Below are 21,342 nucleotides of genomic sequence, written 5' to 3' on the forward strand. Positions count from 1 at the left end.
AGTTGTCCAAACTCGAACAATCCCGGCAATGGCGCCAAAAACTTGGTGCACGAAATTGTGATCATCAATGGCGCCATCAACATGGTACGCTCAATTGTAATCTCAACTTTTTATCACAACTTCGCACAACTAACCAGCAAGTGCACTGGGTCGTCCAAGTAATAAACCTTACGTGAGTAAGGGTCGATCCCACGGAGATTGTCGGCTTGAAGCAAGCTATGGTCACCTTGTAAATCTCATTCAGGCGGATATAAAATAGTTATGGAGTTTTCGAATATTAATAATAAATAGACAGAAAATAAAGATAGAAATACTTATGTATATCATTGGTGAGAATTTCAGATAAGTGTATGGAGATGCGTTCGTTCCTCTGAACTTCTGCTTTCCTGCTGTCTTCATCCAATCAATCTTACTCCTTTCCATGGCTGGCTTTATGTAAGGGCATCACCGTTGTCAATGGCTACATCCCATCCTCTTGTGAAAATGGTCCAAATGCTCTGTCACAGCACGGCTAATCATCTGAGATTCTCGATCATACTGGAATAGGATTCACCCTCCTTTTGCGTCTGTCACTACGCCCAGCACTCGCGAGTTTGAAGCTCGTCACAGTCATTCAATCCCTGAATCCTACTCGGAATACCACAGACAAGGTTTAAACTTTCCGGATTCTCATGAATGCCGCCATCAATCTAGCTTACACCACGGAGATTCTGATTAAGAGATCTAAGAGATACTCATTCAATCTAAGGTAGAACGGAAGTGGTTGTCAGGCACGCGTTCATAGGAAATGATGATGATTGTCACGTTCATCACACTCAGGTTGAAGTGCGAATGAATATCTTAGAAGCGGAATAAGTTGAATTGAATAGAAAACAGTAGTACTTTGCATTAATCTTTGAGGAACAGCAGAGCTCCACACCTTAATCTATGGAGTGTAGAAACTCTACCGTTGAAAATACATAAGTGATTATAGAGGGTAAGCATGGCCGAGTGGCCAGCCTCCCATGGAGGTCTAGAGATCTAAAATTGATCAAAAGATGTCTAATGCAATAGTAAAAAGTCCTATTTATACTAAACTAGTTACTAGGGTTTACAGAAGTAAGTAATTGATGCATAACTCCACTTCCGGGGCCCACTTGGTGTGTGCTTGGACTGAGCTTGAATGTTCCACGTGCAAAGGCTCTTTCTGGAGTTGAACGCCAGGTTATAACGTATTTCTGGCGTTCAACTCTGGTTTGTGACTTGTTTCTGGCGTTTAACTCCAGACAGCAGCGTAAAACTGGCGTTCAACGCCCTTTTATGTCATCTAAACTCGTTCAAAGTATGGACTATTATATATTGCTGGAAAGCCCTGGATGTCTACTTTCCAACGCAATTGAAAGCGCGCCATGTTGAGTTCTGTAGCTCCAGAAAATCCACTTTGAGTGCAGGGAGGTCAGAATCCAACAGCATCTGCAGTCCTTCTTCAACCTCTGAATCTGATTTTTGCTCAAGTCCCTCAATTTCAGCCAGAAAATACCTGAAATCATAGAAAAACACACAAACTCATAGTAAAGTCTACAAATGTGAATTTAACATAAAAACTAGTGAAAACATCCCTAAAAGTAACTAGATTCTACCAGAAACATACTAAAAACAATGCCAAAAAGCGTATAAATTATCCGCTCATCAAAACCCCTCCAAGATGATTGAATTTGATACTAAGGAGGAATGTGCACAACCTCCAAGGCATATCTCTTATGAAGAATTGGATGGGATAGAGCAAGAATTGAGTCCCCTTGGTGATGAAGATCAAGCATCAAGTCTTAGAGGTGAAGAATCCTTTGAGCATGAAGAACCTTCTCCCAAGGAGATGGAAAGCAATGTGGAGGTAAATCTCTCTTGTCCTCCCATTTGTGATTTGAGTAAAGGAAAATGTTTAGATAAAATTGTTGAACAGAGGATTAAAATTAAGAGATCTTGTGAAGAGGTGGAAGTCCTTAGAAAAAGGAGGATGTGAATTGAATACGCTTTGTCAAGACCCTTGGAATCACCTTTGTCTAGATTGCCATCAACACCTTCATTTGAGTGGATGAAACTCATTTGTATTATCTTTATTATCGCACTTGAATATGGCTTGATTGAAACGGATGGCCAACTTAGGATGCTTTGTGGGATGAAGCGTAGAAGAAAGATGTTTCGTGGTTGGCGTTGCAAATCAAGGCTCATTATGGTTGATGCATCAAACATGAGATATAAAGGTTGGAGTAGTGCTCACCTAGATAGGTCTAGGAGGATAGTTTGGTGCCTTCATGAGAATTCATCTCTCTTGCCACCCGGAGGAAATCACCATGATCAACTCAAGGACGGGTGTGAAAACAAAGTGTGGGATCCCGGATCGCACAAAGAAGATCAACTTTGGGAGCCTATGGTTTGTGAAGAACTCCATCAAAGCTTGGAGTTATTAACTTTGAATGATGAAGCACAATGGAAGTCCAAGCATTGGTGGATGTTCAAGGATGGATTCAAGCACAAGCCACCTTGATGAAGAGCTCCCCATAAGTCCAACTTAAGGACAATAAACAAAAGTGCTAGGTGGGAGACACCCCACCATGGTAAACTCTTTCCTTTTTCCCTTTTGTACATATTGGTAAAATAAGTTTAATTTCATGTTTTGTTTGATTAGTTGAGTTTAATTGGGAGTCTAGTAGGTTAAATAAGGTTTTATGATGTTTTGGTAGTCGTTTGGAGGTTTGGAATGCTTGGTTTGGTGCAAAAACATAGAAAAATTTTGAAAAACAGAGCACCACCCACGCGCATGCGCACTTCACACGTACGCGTGAATCAAGCAATTTCAGCCATCCACGCGAACGCGCCATGTACGCGCACACGTGGATTGAATTTTTCCACTTTCCATACATTCACCCGAGAGTTGTGCTTGAAGTGTGCCAACTTTGTGCCCAAAGGCACGCGAACGCATACCTTGCGCGTCCACGCCGACTCTCTGCTTCGCCATGCACGCGTATGCGCACTGCACGCGTACGCATCGCTTCCATTTCGTCAATCCACGCTTACGCGTACATGACGCGCACGCATGGATTGCCCTGTTTCACTCATCTTATTTTCTTCTCCTATTTCCATTTCGTTCCTTCTTCTCTTTTCTTTTCCACTCTTAAAACATCATCCAACACTACCAAGCATCATGTAGCACCATTTCTTTTAGTTAGTTAGTTAGTTTAATTTTTGTTTTCCATTATAAGTGTTGGATTATTAATCTTGTTTACTGTTTACTGCTGCTGCTTATTAATAGGATGTTAGTTTAACATCATTGTTGTTATTGTCATTGTTGGATTCCTTTGTTGAGATTGCAATTTATTACTTGGTCCTGAATTTTCATGTTGAACATTTGTGAATACCAAGTACATGTTACGTTGCCTTCATGCATCTTAACTCTTTGAATTGCATGTTTTGGCCACCATGCATTCATCGTCCATTGTTAGGCAATTGTATATTATCAATGCTTTTTTTTAGGATGCTTGTTCTAATTGATCATCACCTATTTCATGCATTGAGTCTGTGGCATCGTGAAATTGGATCGAAAACTTACCTAGTGACATATTTTTGAGCTTTTCAAGCTTTGTGGACGATGCTCGCTATGTGATTGATTTTCACTTCTATATTCTTTTCTCTAAGTTCCATAGCATTCATGTGTTCCACTTCTATGTCACTTAGGTGTTGCAACAACTTCAATAGGTGTCATTGATTGTGGTGTAAGTTTCATATACCATTATGTTCATTAAGTCCACTTACACATCAATCAATGCCTATGCATTATCCAATTTCACAATTGCTTGATTGTTGCTTGAATGCTCTTATGCTTCTTCACCACTTGTTGGGTTGTTTTAGCCTACAAGTCTTTTAAAGTATCTCAAGCACACTAGAATGAGTGAAGTGCATGCTCTCTTTTATGTAATTGTGACATAACTTTTTGTACTAATGTGTGTGTAGTCTAAAACGCACGTAATTTTAGAACTCACACACTTATTTTTCATCAATGTCACACTAATTCACTCACTCCATTCTAGTGGTTCTTACCTCATTCCAACAATTCACACTTCTTTGCTTTTGTACTTTCTCATCTTATGGTGTTTATCTTATTTTTCATGATCGATGCACCATAATAAAAAATGGAAGCGGAAGGAAGAACACGCAGCAACCGGTTGACCTACCAGCTGAAGGTGGCAACTCGGAAAGTCGCCGTATTCCCTTGCTCATTTTTAGTGCACCGAGGGCGGTGCAAACTTTTAAGTGTGGGGAGGTCGTCCGACCGCTCGGCGTTTTCGGTAACAAGTTTCTAATCCCAACACTTTTGCATTTCATTTTAGGATTCTTAGTTGCATTTTCTTATTTTGCATATGTATATATTAAGCTTAGTCAAAGTCATGGTATTTTCCAAGGATTTTATCTATAGGGCACCCAATGGATTGAAAAAAAAAAATTTTTTTTAGAACTTGCTTGAATTATATACATTGTGGATCATGTTTTTGAGCTAAGAACACAAGCATGTAAGTTTTGAGCCTTAACTGTGTGGTTACATCATATATGACGACTTATTTTTATTCTTGTGTGCATTATTCTCTTCCTATGATTGTAATCTTTGATTTGTTTAATTCTATATGTCCATTATTTTGTGTATACATGCATTTATATGATTGAGGCCATTGTTCAATTAGCTCACTTACCCATATAAGCCTACCTTTTATCTTCCATTGATAACCAAATTGAGCCTATGCTTAACCCATTTGTTCTTAATTGTAGCACATTACAAGCCTAAGTGAAAAACAATAAATGTCCCTTGTTTAGATCTTTGATTAGCTTAGGCTAGTGAGAGTGTTTATCATTTGATTTTGGGAGAGTTGGGAACATTGGGTAGAGATAAAAGTGTGTTTACGTTTTTGTTGAAAAATCATGGGAATTGGGTACATACTCATGTATTAATCATGTGTAAACCATATGAATTGATGTTCTTGTATACATTTTAGTTTGAAAAGAAAAAAAATGAGAAAAACAAAAAGAAAAAGAAAAAAAAATATATATGTATATATAAAAAGAAAAAAAAAGAAAATATATAGAAAAGAAAGACAAAAAAAAAGCAATAAAAAGGGGACAAAAATGCCCCAAGGCAAGGTTCAATAAAAGTCAATGCATATGGGTGGTGATCAAAAAGAGAATGCATGAGTGTGTGAAAAAGTGAAGAATGGGTAGTTAGGTTTGTTTAGAATTGTATAGGTTGTCATAGGTTAGGTGGGAAGTTTAAGTTAATCAAAGATTCAAATCTCAAGCCCACTTGACCATATGCATCCTACTTTGACCCTAGCCCCATTACAACCTATGGGAAAGTCCTCATGATATTTGTATGTATGCATAAAGTAATTGTTGATTGTTAGATGAAAAACAAATCTTGGAAAACATGATTAGGGGAGAATTGAGTGAATCAACCCCATACACTTGAGTGACTAGAGTGGATATACATCCGGTGAGGGTTCGATTGCCAATTACATGTTTCCACCCATGATCATGTTTTCTTGCAAGTTTGTAAAATCTTTCAATATTCAATTCAATTGTGGTTTGCTTTGATTGCTATTGCCTTATCACTTGTGCTTGCATGTGTATTCTTGGAGATTGATTCATTTTGACTAAGCCATTGCATTCATGTAAATAGGTTGCATATAGATAGATTGCATTTAGTTAGTTTGCACTGAATAAATGTTAATACCCTTTGCTTCTTTCCTGATTTTAGCATGAGGACATGCTTAGTTTAAGTGTGGGGAGATTTGATAAACCCCGATTTCATGGTTTATCTTGTGCTTATTTTAGGGAATTTCATCACCTTTTTCCACATTTATTCAATAAAATAGCATCGTTTTGTAATTCTCACTTGATTTGTGCTTAAAAGTGAAAACATGCTTTTTAGGCCCTAAAATTGGTGATTTTAATTCACTTTAATTCTATTCGATGCCTTGATGTGTTTGTTGAGTGATTTCAGGTTCATAAGGCAAGTATTGGATGGAAGAAGTGAGGAGAAAAGCATGCAAAGTGGGAGAACTCATGAAGAAATGGAGGAACCGTAAAGCTGTCAAGCCAACCTCTTCACACTCAATTGACCATAACTTGAACTACAGAGGTCCAAATGAGGCGGTTTTAATTGCGTTGGAAAGCTAACATCCGGAGCTTCGAAATGATATAAAATTTGCCATATGTTACTTTGCGCTCAGGGGCGCGCACGCGCCATGTACGCGTGCGCGCCGATTAAGCACGTGGGCCACTTAAGAGAAATCGTGGCCAGCAAATTCTAGAGCATTTTGGGCCCAATCCAACTCATTTCCAATGCTATTTCATGCAGAATTCAAGCTTGGGGCAAAGGGAGAGCAATTAGTTTAGTCAACATGAGTCTTTAGTTAGTTTTCTAGAGAGAGAAGCTCCCTCTTCTCTCTAGAATTAGGATTAGGATTTCTTAGATTTAGGTTTAATTCATGCTTTGATTTACTTTTCCTTTACAATTTCTTGTTCCACTACTCTTTCTCTCTTTAATTTTGTATCTCATTCTTGCAATTGCTTACTTTGTTGTTGATGCACTTTTTGGTTCTTTTATTTTCAATTCAATGCAATTTATGATTCATGTTCCTTTATTATTGATTTGGATTTGTTGTTGTTTAATTCCTTGCAATTAAGTAGTGTAGATTTACATTCCTTGTCATTTATCATGCTTTCCTTTTATGCCTTCCAAGTGTTTGATCAAATGCTTGGAAGGATGTTAGAGTAGATTTTGAGCATTCTTGGCTTGGAAAGAGTGATTGGGTAATCTTGAGTCATGAAAACCCAACTTATGTTGGTGATCTAGAATTGTTAGCTAGTATTGTTTCCATTGACGCTAATCTTTTACTAATTTCATTAGTGAGTTGATTAGGACTTTTGGATTGAGATTAGCTAGTCTCATTAGACTTTCTCCCTATTTGTTGGAGTTGACGTAATGAGATAAATTCTTGTTTATATTTGTGATATGATTAATTAATCTTGTTTGACTTTCTCCCTATTTGTTGGAGTTGACTAAATAAGATAAATTAATCATGCATGACTAGGATATAAAGCCTATGATCTCAATTCTTGCCATGAATGTCTCTCTTTATTACTTGCTTTCTTTAGTTGTTTACTTGATTTACTTTTCTTGCCCAATTTACTTTCCTTGCCCTCTCATAAATCAAAACCCCCTTGTCCCCTCATAGCTAATAATCATTCACTTCATTGCAATTCCTTGTGAGACGACCCGGAGTCTAAATATTTCGGTTAATTCTTATTTGGGGTTTATTATTTGTGACAACCTAAAATTTAATTTGATGCGAGAGTTGTTTGTTGGTTTGGAGCTATACTTGCAACGTAAATATTTTTTGAAATTCCTTACCCACAACAATTTTTGTTGTCAAATTAGTCAGCAGCTAGCAGATTGCTTAGAGGTTTTGTAATTTTTGAAAAATCCTTTATAAACCTCCTATAGAATCCTGCATGGCCCAGAAAGCTTCTGATTGCCTTAACATTGGCAGGTGGTGGTAATTTTTCAATTATCTCTACCTTAGCTTGATCCACTTCTATCCCCTTGTTTGAAATTTTGTGCCCAAGGACAATTCCTTCAGTCACCATGAAGTGACATTTCTCCCAGTTTAAAACCAGGTTAGTCTCTTGGCACCTTTTCAGAACAAGTGCTAGATGGACAAGACAGGAGCTAAATGAGTCTCCAAATACTGAGAAGTCATCCATGAAGACTTCTAAAAATTTCTCTACCATATCAGAGAAGATAGAGAGCATGCACCTCTGAAAGGTTGCAGGTGCATTGCACAGACCAAATGGCATTCTTCTGTAGGCAAATACTCCAGATGGACATGTGAATGCTGTTTTCTCTTAGTCCTGAGGATCTACTGCAATTTGGTTGTAACCTGAATAACCATCCAAAAAGCAGTAGTATTCATGACCTGCTAGTCTCTCTAACATCTGGTCTATAAATGGTAGAGGAAAATGATCCTTTCTGGTGGCTGTATTGAGCCTTCTGTAGTCAATACACATACGCCACCCTGTAATTATTCTTGTAGGAACCAGTTCATTCTTTTCATTATGAACCACTGTCATGCCTCCCTTCTTGGGGACAACTTGGGCAGGGCTCACCCAGGGGCTATCAGAAATAGGATAAATAATCCCAGCCTCTAGTAGCTTAGTGACCTCTTTCTGCACCACCTCCTTCATGGCTGGATTCAGCCACCTCTGTGGTTGAACCACTGGCTTAGCATCATCCTCCAATAGGATCTTATGCATGCATCTGGCCGGGCTAATGCCCTTAAGATCACTTATGGACCACCCATGAGCTGTCTTGTGTGTCTTTAGCACCTAAATTAATGCTTTCTCTTCCTGTGGTTCTAAAGTAGAGCTGATGATCACAGAAAAGTGTCATCTTCTCCCATAAATGTATATTTCAGGGATGGTGGTAGTGGTTTGAGCTCGGGTTTAGGAGGCTTCTCCTCTTCCTGAGGAGTTTTCAGAGGTTCTTCTGTTTTCTCTGGTTCCTCCAGATCAGGATGAACATCTTTAAAAATATCCTCTAGCTCTGATTCGAGACTCTCAGTCATATTGACCTCTTCCACTAGGGAGTCAATAATATTAGTGCTCATGCAGTCTTTTGATGTGTCTAAATGCTGCATAGCTTTGACAGCATTCAACTTAAACTCATCCTCATTGACTCTCAGGGTTATCTCCCCTTTTTGGACGTTAATGAAGGTTCGTCTAGTTGCTAGGAAAGGTCTTCCTAGAATGAGAGTTGCGCTCTTGTGCTCCTCTATTTCCATCACTACAAAGTCAGTGGGAAAGGCTAATGGCCCAACCTTGACAATCATGTCCTCAATTACGCCTGATGGAATCTTAATGGAGCCATCAGTAAGTTAGAGGCATATCCGGGTTGGTTTAACCTCATCAGTCAAACCAAGCTTTTTGATAGTGGATGCAGGTATTAGGTTGATACTTGCCCCAAGATCACATAGAGTTGTCTTGGTACAAGCACCCTCTAATATGCATGGTATCATAAAGCTTCCGGGATCTTTAAGCTTCTCTGGTAAGCTTTTCAGAATGACTGCACTGCATTCTTCAGTGAGGAAAACTTTTTCAGTTTCTCTCCAATCCTTCTTACAACTTAAGATCTCTTTCATGAACTTAGCATAAGAGGGTATTTGCTCAAGTTCCTCTGCAAATGGAATCTTTATTTTAAGAGTCCTGAGATAGTCTGCAAAGCGGGCAAATTGTTTATCCTGTTCCGCTTGGTGGAGTTTCTGAGGATAAGGCATCTTAGCTTTATATTCTTCAACCTTAGTTGCTGTAGGTTTACTTCCTACAGAAGTGGTTGGAGAGGCCTGCCTAAGGGGTTTGTTATCAGCACTTGTAGGTGTCTGATCCCTTGTTGGCGTTTGAACGCCAGAATTGGGTGCTGCATGGGCGTTTAACGCCATATTGCCACCCTTTTCTGGCGTTTGGACGCCAGACTTGGCCATCTACTGGGCGTTCAAAGCCAACTTCTTATCCTTTTCTGGCGTTTGAACGCCAGAATCATTCCTCTCTGGGCTCTTACTGTCCTTAGAGGGATTTTGGGCAGTGGTTTGGTCATCCTCTGTCAGTTGTTCCTTTCTTGGCTTTCTGCTGTTTTGAGTTGAGACATTCAATATCTTTCCACTCCTTAAGTGAATAGCTTGGCACTCTTCTGTTATCTGTTTAGATAGCTGCTGTCTTGTCTGATCCAATTGTACTTTCATATTCCTGTTAGCATTTTTAGTATCTTGTAGCATCTCTTTAAATTCTGCTAACTATTTTGTTATAAAAAGCAATTGCTGATTGAGTTCAGCAACTTGTTCTGGAGGACTAAGTTCAGAGGATACTGCTTTAGCCTCTTCTTTCATAGAGGACTCACTACTTAAGTACAGATGCTGATTTCTAGCAACTGTATCAATGAGCTCTTGAGCCTCTTCAATTGTCTTTCTCATATGTATAGATCCACCAGCTGAGTGGTCTAGATACATCTGGACCTTTTCTCTAAGCCCATAGTAAAAGATGTCTAACTGTACCCATTTTGAAAACATTTCAGAGGGACATTTCCTTAGCATCCCTCTGTACCTCTCCCAGGCATTATAAAGAGATTCATTATCCTCTTGTTTAAAGCCTTGGATGTCCAGCCTTAGCTGTGTTATCCTTTTTGGAGGAAAAAATTGATTCAAGAATTTGTCTGATAACTGTTTCCATGTTCTTATGCTTGTTGTGGGTTGGTTATTTAACCACCTCTTAGCTTGATCTTTTACAGCAAATGGAAATAGTAACAATCTTTAGACATCCTGATCTACTTCCTTATCACGTACTATGTCAGCAATTTGTAAGAACTGTGCCAGAAACTCAGTAGGTTCTTCCTGTGGAAGACCGGAATACTGACAATTTTGCTGCACCATGATAATGAGCTGAGGGTTTAGCTCAAAACTGCTGGCTCTGATAGGAGGGAAAACAGGTACTACTCCCATATGAGGCAGTAGTGGGGTTAGCATATGACCCCAGAGTCCTTCTGAACTGTTCATTTCCACTTAGATCCATGATGGAGAGAAAGGGAGATGATGTTGATTGTGAATAAAAATTTTTTTCCCCTTTTTTTTAATTTAACGAAATTAAAAATAAAGTAAATAAATAAAATGATGCAAATTTCGAAAATAAATAAAAAGAAATAAACGAAATTAGAAAACTAAATTAATTAATTAATTAAAAAGATTTGAAAATTTTTGGGTGAGGATTTTCGAAAAATGAAGAGAGAGAAAGTGGTTAGGAAGTTTTAAAAAAGATATGTCTTAAAATTAAAGATACTTGTAAGAAAATAAATAAGAGAAAAGATTTGAAAAAGATTTGATTTTAGGATTTGAGATTAGAAAAGATAAGATAAGTTAGGTAAGAGAAGATAAGGAATTTTGAAATTTAAAACTAAGATAAGATAAGATAAAAATATAAATTTTTAAATGTAATTTTCGAAAATTTCAATTTAAAATAAAGAGAAAAGATATTTTTGAATTTAATGAGGAAAGAGAAAAACAATAAAATGACACCAAACTTAGAATTTTTAGATCAAAACAAAGAAAACAAACAAGAAAACTTTGAATGTCAAGATGAACACCAAGAACACTTTGAAGATCAATATGAACACCAAGAACAAATTTTGGAAATCTTTAAGAAAATAAAAACACAAAGAACACAAAACTTAAAAATTTTTATACTTTGGACACTAATAATTCGAAAATGCACAAGAAAAATAAGGAAAGACACAAAACAAGAAAAACTAAAGATCAAACAAGGAAAATAAATAAGAACAACTTGAAGATCAAGAAAGAAATAAGAACATGTAATTCGAAAAATTGAAAGAAAAATAAAGGCATGCAATTGACACCAAACTTAAAACATGAGACTAAACTCAGACAGAAGACTAAATTATGAGGTTATTGGTTTTTATTTATTTATTAAAAATTTCGTAAAGAAATTTAGAAAAATAAAACAAGGATTTTAAAAATTTTAACAAGAACAATAATAAAAGACTCAAAGACAAATCACAGATGAATAAAGAAAAATAAAAATTTTGAAAGATTTTTGAAAAGAAAATAAAAGACTCAAATTTAGTGACTCTATACCAACCAAAAAGGTAAATTCTTCCTAATCTAAGCAACAAGATGAACCGTCAGTTGTCCAAACTCGAACAATCCCCAGCAACGGTGCCAAAAACTTGGTGCACGAAATTGTGATCACACTTTTCACAACTCCGCACAACTAACCAGCAAGTGCACTAGGTCGTCCAAGTAATACCTTATGTGAGTAAGGGTCGATCCCACGGAGATTGTCGGCTTGAAGCAAGCTATGGTTATCTTGTAAATCTTAGTCAGGAGATTAATGATAAGAATGATTTTGTTTATGAAAAGTAAATAACATGAAATAAATGGTACTTGTGATTTAGTAATAAGGAACATGTTGAGGTTTCAAAGATGCTCTGTCGTCTGAATCTCTGCTTTCCTACTGTCTTCTTCTCCAAACACGCATGGCTTCCTTCAATGGCAAGCTGTATGTTGGTGGATCACCGTTGTCAATGGCTACCATCCATCCTCTCGGATGAAAAATACCAGGCACAATTTCTGTACAGCTAATCAACTGTTGGATCTCTCGTCTCGGATGAAAAATACCAGGTACAGCTACCGCACGGCTAATCATCTGTCGGTTCTCACTTGTGTTGGAATAGGATCTCTCTATCCTTTTGCACACTGTCACTGCACCCAACATTCGTGAGTTTGAAGCTTGTCACAGTCATCCCGTTCCAGATCCTACTCGGAATACCACAGACAAGGTTTAGACCTTCTGGATCTCAGGAATGCTGCCAATTGTTTCTAGCCTCTACCATGAAGGTTCTAATCCCAGGGACTCGGTCTGTGGATTAGAGACTGGTGCGGAATTTAAAGTCCACAAACTAACCGGCAAGTACACCGGGTCGTACCAAGTAATACCTTACGTGAGTAAGGGTCGATCCCACAAGGATTGATGGATTGAGCAACAATAGTATTTGATAGGCTTAGTTAGACAAACAGAAAATAGTGTTTGAATATTCAAAGAGCATTAAAAAGTAGACAGGGAAATGATTAATTTGGGAATAAAATATGGAGAAGATATTTAAGGCTTCAGAGTTGTCTATTTTTCTGGATTAACTTTTCTTACTAACTATTTTAATTATGTAGGATTTAATTTATGGCAAACTATATGTGACTAGACCCTAATTCCTTAGACCTTTCTAGTCTCCTCTAAAATTCATTAACTGCCAATTCCTTGGTAAATTAATTCCAATTAGAAGCTACATGATCATATTCCAGTTTATATGCCACAAAAATTCTAATTACCCAAAAATAAAAGGATTATATGTCACGTATCCCGTTAAATCCAGATAATTAAAATTTAGGAGAATATGTTTTCAAGCTATTGTTCAAGTAAAGAGCTTTTCCAAGTTATACAAGAACTCAAATAGAAAGAGGGTCATACTTCCGTTCCACCCAAATTCATAAAATGAAGAGCGAAAACAATTCTTAAATTATAAATCCATGCATAAATTAAAATAGAAAAAGCAATAAAATCAATCCATACAAATAGACAGAGCTCCTAACCTTAACAATAGAGGTTTAGTTGCTCATGGTTCAGAGTAGAAAACTAGGATTGTAAATTGGAATTGGAATAATGTTGTGGTGGTATCCCTTGTTAACTAATTGGGATCCTTTTATATCGAATCCTAATAAATTTAAAAGTCAAATTTCTAAAACTAAAATAATATCTTTTTCTAAAAATAATATTTTAATTTAAATTAGAATAATCAGCAAGTCTTCAGTTGATGGGTGGGGACCACTTGTTTTGTCTATTCTGTAGCTTCTAATATGTGTTTTCTGGGCTGGAAACTGGGTCAAAACAGCCCAGAAATCTCCCCCAGCATTTTTCTGCGTTTTCTGTACGTGGCGCATGTCACGTGTACGCGTTAGTCACGCGTACGCGTCGATGGTCTTTTTCGCGAATCACGCGGACGCATCGGTCACGCGCACGCGTCGCTGTCCAAATCTTCAAATCACCCGTATGCGTCAGTCACGCGCACGCGTCGCCATGGAAAGCTCCAAACCACACGTACGCGTCAGTCACGCGTACGCGTCGCTCCTCGCTGCCATCTCCTTTGATTCTTGTGCTGCAGAAACTCCATCAAATTCTGCCAAATGCTACCTAAAATAAACAAAATTGCAAAAGACTCAAAGTAGCATCCATATTGGCTAAAAGATAATTAATTCTTTATTAAATTCAACAAATTAGATGCAAATTCACTAGGAAAAGATAGGAAAGATGCTCACGTATCACAACACCAAACCTGAACTGTTGCTTGTCCTCAAGCAACCAAAACTAATATAAGCTTAGGATGTGAATTTGCATGAGAATGAGAGTTCGATTAAGCTCATGCCTCTTCTTATAGTGGGGTTTACAACTGCAATCCTAAATAGTTTTGACATCTCACTTTATCCTTTGAAGTTCAGAATGATTGGCATCCATAGGAACTCAGAATTCAGATAGTGTTATTGATTCTTCTAGTTCAGTATGTTGATTCTTGAACACAGCTACTTTATGAGTCTTGGCCGTGACCCTAAGCATTTTGTTTTCCAGTATTACCACCGGATACATAAATGCCACAGACACCTAACTGGGTGAACCTTTTCAGATTGTGACTCAGCTTTGCTAGAGTCCCCAGTTAGAGGTGCCCAAAACTCTTAAACACACTCTTTTTGCTTTGGACCACGACTTTAACTGCTCAGTCTCAAGCTTTTCACTTGACACCTTCACGCCAGAAGCACATGGTTAGGGACGGCTTGATTTAGCCGCTTAGGCCAGAATTTTATTCCTTTGGGCCCTCCTATCCATTAATGCTCAAAGTCTTGGATCATTCTTTATATATATATATATATATAATTTTTTTTCGCAAGCTTCGTGTTTTTCACTGCTTTTTCTTGCTTCAAGAATCAATTTTATGATTTTTCAGATTATCAATAACATTTCTCTTTTTTTCATCATTCTTTCAAGAGCCAACAATTTTAACATTCATAAACTTCACTATAAAAAATATGCACTGTTCAAGTCATGCATTCAGAATCACAGAAAATACCACCACATTTAAGTAAGTAAGACTACTCTTAAAATTAACTCAATTTCTCATGCAATACATCACTTCTGTAATTTTTTTTTATTTGAATTCAAGTTCAGTGAGTAATGCATGAGACCTCTTTTCAGAATTAAAGAAATTAAGAGAAAACTAAACTAGACCTAGGATTCTAACTAATAAAGGATCATGCAACAAACAAAGCAAAATAGTAGAAAACTGGAACATAACATAGTAAAAGCGGGAAGGAATATAGAATGAAAGGAACTGAACCACCTTAGTTATCCTAGCGGTCGTTTTATTCTTCAGGTTGTGCTCCTGAGTGAAGATGATTCGCCTCCCTTTTTGGTGCCATAAAATTAGATAGCAAACCCATAAGCGAAGCGTCAACACCAAACTTAAAGGTTTGCTTGTCCTCAAGCAAAGAAGAACTGAAAACAAAAACAAATAGTAAGATAAAAGAAGAATAAAAGGATAAAAGAATAAGAGAAAATTAGGATTTGGGAGGTGGATGATTTGAAATCAGGCGCTGAGGTAGTTTAATTGGGCGTCGCATGCGACGCGGACGCGTAAGGCACGCGTAAGCGTGGATCGCATGAATTTCAAGTGACGCATACGCGTCGGAGACGCGTACGTGTGGATGGCCAAAATGGAAAAACGACGCGAACGCATCAGGGATGCGTTCATGTGGTGGGGCTTGTGCGCCCAGCACATTTCCAGCCCCACACCGGCATAACTCTCTGGCCAAAACACCTTTTACGCTGATTTTACTCATCCACGCGTGCGTGTGCTTGACGCGGACGCGTAGAGTGCCAAAATCGCAAGTGACGCGGCTGCATCATAGACGCGTACACGTGAGCAAGTTTATGCGCAAGGCACCATTCCTGCGCCACTCCCGCGCAACTCTCTGTCAAATTTTATTTTTCACGAACACACATATGACGCGTACGCGTCAGCGACGCTTGCGCGTCGTATGCTTTTTTTTTTTTGAAATTGTCTGGTTCTTGTTCTAAGATAGCTGCATGATCTGAAAAACAGTAAAAAATTTAGTAAAAATCAAATAAGGAAGCAAACTACTACTACGAAAATAGCTAATAAGGATACGAAATTATCGGGTTGCCTCCCGACAAGCGCTTCTTTAGCGTCACTAGCTTGACGGTCAGTTCTGCTAGTTCAGCAGATGAGTGGACCTCTGGCGATCAATCTCGCCTCTAAGATAGTGCTTCAACCTTTGGCCATTCACTATAAACTTCCTGTCAGAATTCCCTTCCTGTATTTCCACATGACCATTTGGTGAAGCTCTGGTAACCACAAACGGTCCTGACCACCGGGATTTTAGCTTTCCGGGAAAGAATTTGAGCCTTGAATCATACAGAAGCACTCTTTGTCCTGGCTCAAAGACTCTGATGGCAATCTTCTTGTCATGCAGCAGCTTGGTTCTTTCCTTATAGAGCTTGGTATTCTCATAGGCTGAATATCTGAATTCATCAAGCTCATTCAACTGAAGCATCTGCTTAATTCCTGCAGCTTCTGAATCAAGATTCAGGTACCTGATTGCCCAGTAAGCCTTGTGCTCCAGCTCAACTGGCAAGTGACAGGCTTTGCCATAGACTAACTGATAAGGAGATATGCCAATAGGAGTCTTGTAAGTTGTCCAGTATGCCAAGTGAGCATCTTCAAACTTCCTAGACCAGTCCTTTCTTGAAACACTGACGGTCTTCTCTAGAATCCTCTTAAGTTCCCTGTTGGAAACTTCAACCTATCCACTTGTCTGAGGGTGATAGGGGGTTGCCACTTTATGACGGACTCCATATCTATGCAGAAGAGAGTCCAGCTGTTTGTTACAGAAGTGGCTTCCACCATCACTAATGAGTGTCCTTGGAACACCAAACCGGCTAAAGATATATCTCTGAAGAAAGCTCATTACCACCTTGGCATCATTGGTGGGTAGAGCCATAGCTTCCACCCACTTGGACACATAATCAACTGCCACTAGAATATAGTTGTTTGAATGTGAGGGTGGAAAAGGTCCCATGAAATCAATACCCCACACATCAAACAACTCAACCTCAAGAATCCCCTACTGTGGCATTTCATGGTTGGCATGGAGATTCGTGGCCTTTGCACATCTGTCACAATGCTTCACAAATTCTCTTGAATCTCTGAAGAGAGTCGGCCAGTAAAACCCGCTCTGAAGGATCTTTGTAGCTGTCCTTTTACCACCAAAGTGGCCTCTATAATCAGAACTATGACAGTGCCAAAGAATCTGCTGTGTTTCTTCATCTGGGACACATCTCCGGATTATACCATCTGAATACCTTTTAAAAAGGTATGGTTCCTCCCAAATGTAGTACTTGGCATCAGTCAATAGCTTCTTTACTTGTTGCCTGCTTACTCCCTTGGGATAAAATTCATGGCCTTATAATTGGCAATGTCTGCAAACCATGGAGCCTGCTGAATGAGGAACAATTGCTCATCCGAAAACGTCTCAGTCACGGCTGTGGGTGGTTGTTCTCCTGCTTCAGGCTCAATTCTGGAGAGATGGTCAGCTACTTGATTTTCTGACTCTTTTCTATCTTTTATCTCAATATCAAACTCCTGAAGGAGCAACACCCATCTGATTAATCTTGGTTTAGAATCCTGTTTGGTTAGAAGGTACTTCAAAGCAGCATGGTCAGTATAAACAATAACCTTAGAACCAAGTAAATAGGACCTAAACTTATCAACAACATACACAACAACTAATAATTCATTTTCTGTAGTTGTGTAATTCTTTTGAGCATCATTTAACACACGACTAGCATAGTAAATGAAATGTACAAGCTTACCATGCCTCTGTCCTAAAACAGCTCCTATAGCAAAATCACTAGCATCACACATTAATTCAAAGGGTAAATCCCAGTCAGGAGGAGCTATAATGGGAGCAGAGGTAAGGTTTGCTTTCAGAGTTTCAAAAGCATGCAGACAATCAGAGTCAAATACAAAAGGAACATCAACAACCAACAGGTTGTTCAATAGTTTAGCATTTTTAGAAAAATCCTTTATAAATATTCTATAAAATCCTGCATGACCCAAGAAACTCCTAACTGCCTTAACATTAGTTGGTGGTGGTAATTTTTCACTTACCTCCACCTTTGCTTTATCTACCTCAATCCCCTTACTTGAAATCCGGTGTCCAAGAACAATGCCTTCTGTAACCATAAAATGGCATTTTCCCAATTTAAAACAAGGTTTGATTCTTGACACCGTTTCAAGACAAGAGATAAATGTTTAAGGCAGGATTCAAAAGAATTACCAAAAATAGAAAAGTCATCCATAAATATCTCAATAAACTTTTCAACCATATCAGAAAAAATTGAAAGCATACACCTCTGAAAAGTTGCTGGAGCATTACAAAGTCCAAATGGCATTCTCCTGTAAGCAAATACTCCAAAGGGGCATGTGAATGCTGTCTTCTCTTGATCTTGAGGGTCCACTGCAATTTGATTATATCCAGAATATCCATCTAGAAAACAATAAAAAGCATGACCAGCTAACCTCTCAAGCATTTGATCAATGAAAGGGAGGGGGAAATGATCTTTCCTTGTAGCAATGTTGAGCCTCCTGTAGTCTATGCACATTCTCCATCTTGTGATTGTTCTTGTAGGAATAAGCTCATTCTTTTCATTCTTGATCACTGTCATCCCTCCTTTCTTAGGAACTACCTGCACAGGACTTACCCAAGGACTGTCAGAAATAGGGTAAATAATACCTGCTTCCCATAATTTCATTACCTCTTTTTGGACCACCTCTTTCATAGTTGGATTAAGTCTCCTTTGTGGTTGCACAACTGGTTTAGCATCATCTTCAAGGAGGATCTTGTGGATACACTTGGTTGGACTAATCACCTTCAAGTCACTAAGGTAGCGTTTGTTTTGAGGTACTGAGACAGAGACTGAAAGACTGAGACTCAATATCGTGTTTGTTAGTTCAGAGACTGGTACTAAAATTTATGTCTCTGTCTCTAAAATTTCAGTATTTCAGTACCTCCAAAAAGTAGGGACACAGGGGACTAAAATTTTTAAAGATGGAGACTGAAACTTTAATAACATTTTATATCTAAAATACTTTCATTTCAATTAATTAATTCTAATTTTACCCTTTATGCAAATTAAATTAGAGTTTCATTCTTGTTTCAATTCATGTCTCCTATTTTGCACCAAATAGAATACTGAGATTTATTTCAATCTCTGTCTCTTAGTCTCTGTCTCTCAGTCTCAGTCTTTCTGTCTCTGTCTCTCCACCAAACGCTACCTAATGGTCCACCCAAGAGCTGTTTTATGGCTCCTGAGCACTGAAACAAGCGCCTTTTCTTCTTCAGGCTTCAAAGAAGAGCTAATAATTACTGGATATGAATCATTTCCACCCAAGAACACATATTTCAGGGAAGGAGGCAAAGGTTTGAGCTCAAGCTTGGGGACTTCCTCCTCCTTTATTGGCGTGTTCATCAGCTCTTTTTGGGGTGGTGAATCATCAACGTCAACTAATTCGTACTCAGAGATAGGATCCAGAACATCATCAAGTACCTCAACTTCCAGTACTTCTTGAACAAGTGGTTCAATAACATCTATTTTCATACACCTCTCAGAATCATTAGGGTGCTTGAGAGCTTCAAAAACATTTAGGACCACCTGTTCTTCATTGACCCTCAGGGTTAATTTACCCTTTTTCACATCAATCAGAGCTCTACCTGTAGCTAAAAAGGGTCTACCAAGTATAATAGAGGGTTTTACCTCCTCTACCATGTCTAATATAACAACATCAACAGGGAAGATAAATGGTCCTACTTTCACAAGTAAATCTTCAACAACACCCACAGGTAATTTAATAGAAAGATCAGCAAGTTGAAGAGAAATATGAGTGGGTTTTACCTCCTCAATTTGAAGCTTTTTAATCACTGAAAGTGGCATTAGATTGATGCTAGCTCCAAGATCACATAAAGCTCTCTGAATGCCAACATCTCCAATGGTGCAAGGAATGACAAAACTTCCTGGGTCTGGCATTTTTCTCAGGAAGGGTGTGTTGAATAATGGCACTACATTCCTTGGTTAACGCCACTGTCTCTTGTTCCTTCCAATTCCTCTTGTGAGTCAACAATTCTTTCATAAATTTTACAAAGAGAGGCATTTGCTCTAGAGCCTCTGCAAAAGGAATGTTGATCTGCAGCTTCTTGAAGACATCTAAAAATTGAGAATTGTTTTTCCTTGGACGCCCTTTGAAGCCTCTGAGGATATGGAATTTTTGGCTTGTATTCAGGAGCCTTTGGCAAGGTGGGATAAGTGTCAAGAGAGTCAGGAAACTGGTTGTCTGCATGTTTAGGAGGGGCGTGCTCTACATCTCCCTTCTTCTCCTCTAGAGCTTCTTTTTCAACTAGCTCTTCATTGGTCTTGGTCTCAGAGCCAGCTACTTTACCACTTCTCAACTGAATACCCTTGCAATCTTCTCTTGGGTTCACCACTATATCACTTGGAAATGTACTTGCAGACCTCTCAGGTATTTGCTTGCTTAATTGGCCCATCTGCACTTCCAAGTTTCTAATGGAGGCTCTGGTTTCCTGCATAAAACTCCTCATCAGCTCCCAATTAGAATCTTCTTGGGATTTAGAGTTTACCTGCTGAGGTGGTTGTTGCTGCTGAGACTGAAATTGGCGGTTGTTGTAATTGTTCTGTTGGAAGCCGCCCTGAGAATTATTGTTAAAGTTCTGAGGTCTCTGAGGTTGGTCCCTCCATCCAAAATTTGGGTGATTCCTCCACCCCTGATTGTATGTCTTAGAATATGGATCATTGTTGGGATTCCTAGGACCACTCCCCATGTAATTGACCTGTTCAGAAGAAGGTTGAGCATAATCATAATTATCATTTTGCACAAAGTTACCTGCCATGTCATAGGAGGTCTCTTGGGGTGGATTTTGAGTGTTGATGGATGATACTTGTATGCCACCCATCTATTGAGTAAGTAGATTTATCTGCTGGGACATAAGCTTGTTCTGAGCAAGAAGAGCATTAGCAGCTTCCACTTCCAGCACGCCTCTCTTCTGAGAGGTCTCAGAGTTCACAGGATTCCTGTTAGATGAGTATAAATATTGGTTGCTTACAACCAATTCAATCATCTCAATAGTCTCCTCTGGTGTCTTCTTCTTGTGCAGTGAACCACCCGCAGAAGTATCTAAGCTCATCTTGGACATCTCGCCCAAGCCTTTATAGAAGATATCTAGTTGGGTCCATTTGGAGAACATGTCCGGAGGGCATTGCCTAGTCAGTAGCTTGTATCTCTCCCATGCTTCATAAAGGGTTTCACCCTCCTTCTGTCTGAAGCTCTGAACCTCCAACCTAAGCTTAGTCAGCTTCTTTGGTGGGAAAAATTTAGTGAGAAACTCTGTAACAACCTTTTTCCAAGTATTCAGACTCTCCTTTGGTTGTGAATCTAGCCATAGCTTTGCTTTATCCCTCAGAGCAAATGGGAAAAGCATGAGTCTGTACACCTCTGGGTTCACTCCATTTGTCTTCACAGTATCACATATCTGCAGAAAATCAGAAATAAATTGATTTGGATCT

At 38.7% G+C, this 21,342-nt stretch overlaps 1 non-coding gene across 1 annotated transcript; it reads left to right on the forward strand.

The window, feature by feature from the left end:
• The first annotated feature begins 21,018 nt into the window (after positions 1-21,018).
• On the forward strand, positions 21,019-21,125 carry LOC148544243 (small nucleolar RNA R71). Its single transcript, XR_015902087.1, has one exon. It is a non-coding gene; the product is annotated as a small nucleolar RNA R71 (small nucleolar RNA).
• Positions 21,126-21,342: the final 217 nt, after the last annotated feature.

The sequence above is a fragment of the Arachis ipaensis genome, chromosome B9 (genome assembly GCF_059453495.1).
Source record: "Arachis ipaensis isolate K30076 ecotype BB chromosome B9, ASM5945349v1, whole genome shotgun sequence".
Taxonomy (NCBI): Eukaryota; Viridiplantae; Streptophyta; class Magnoliopsida; order Fabales; family Fabaceae; genus Arachis; species Arachis ipaensis.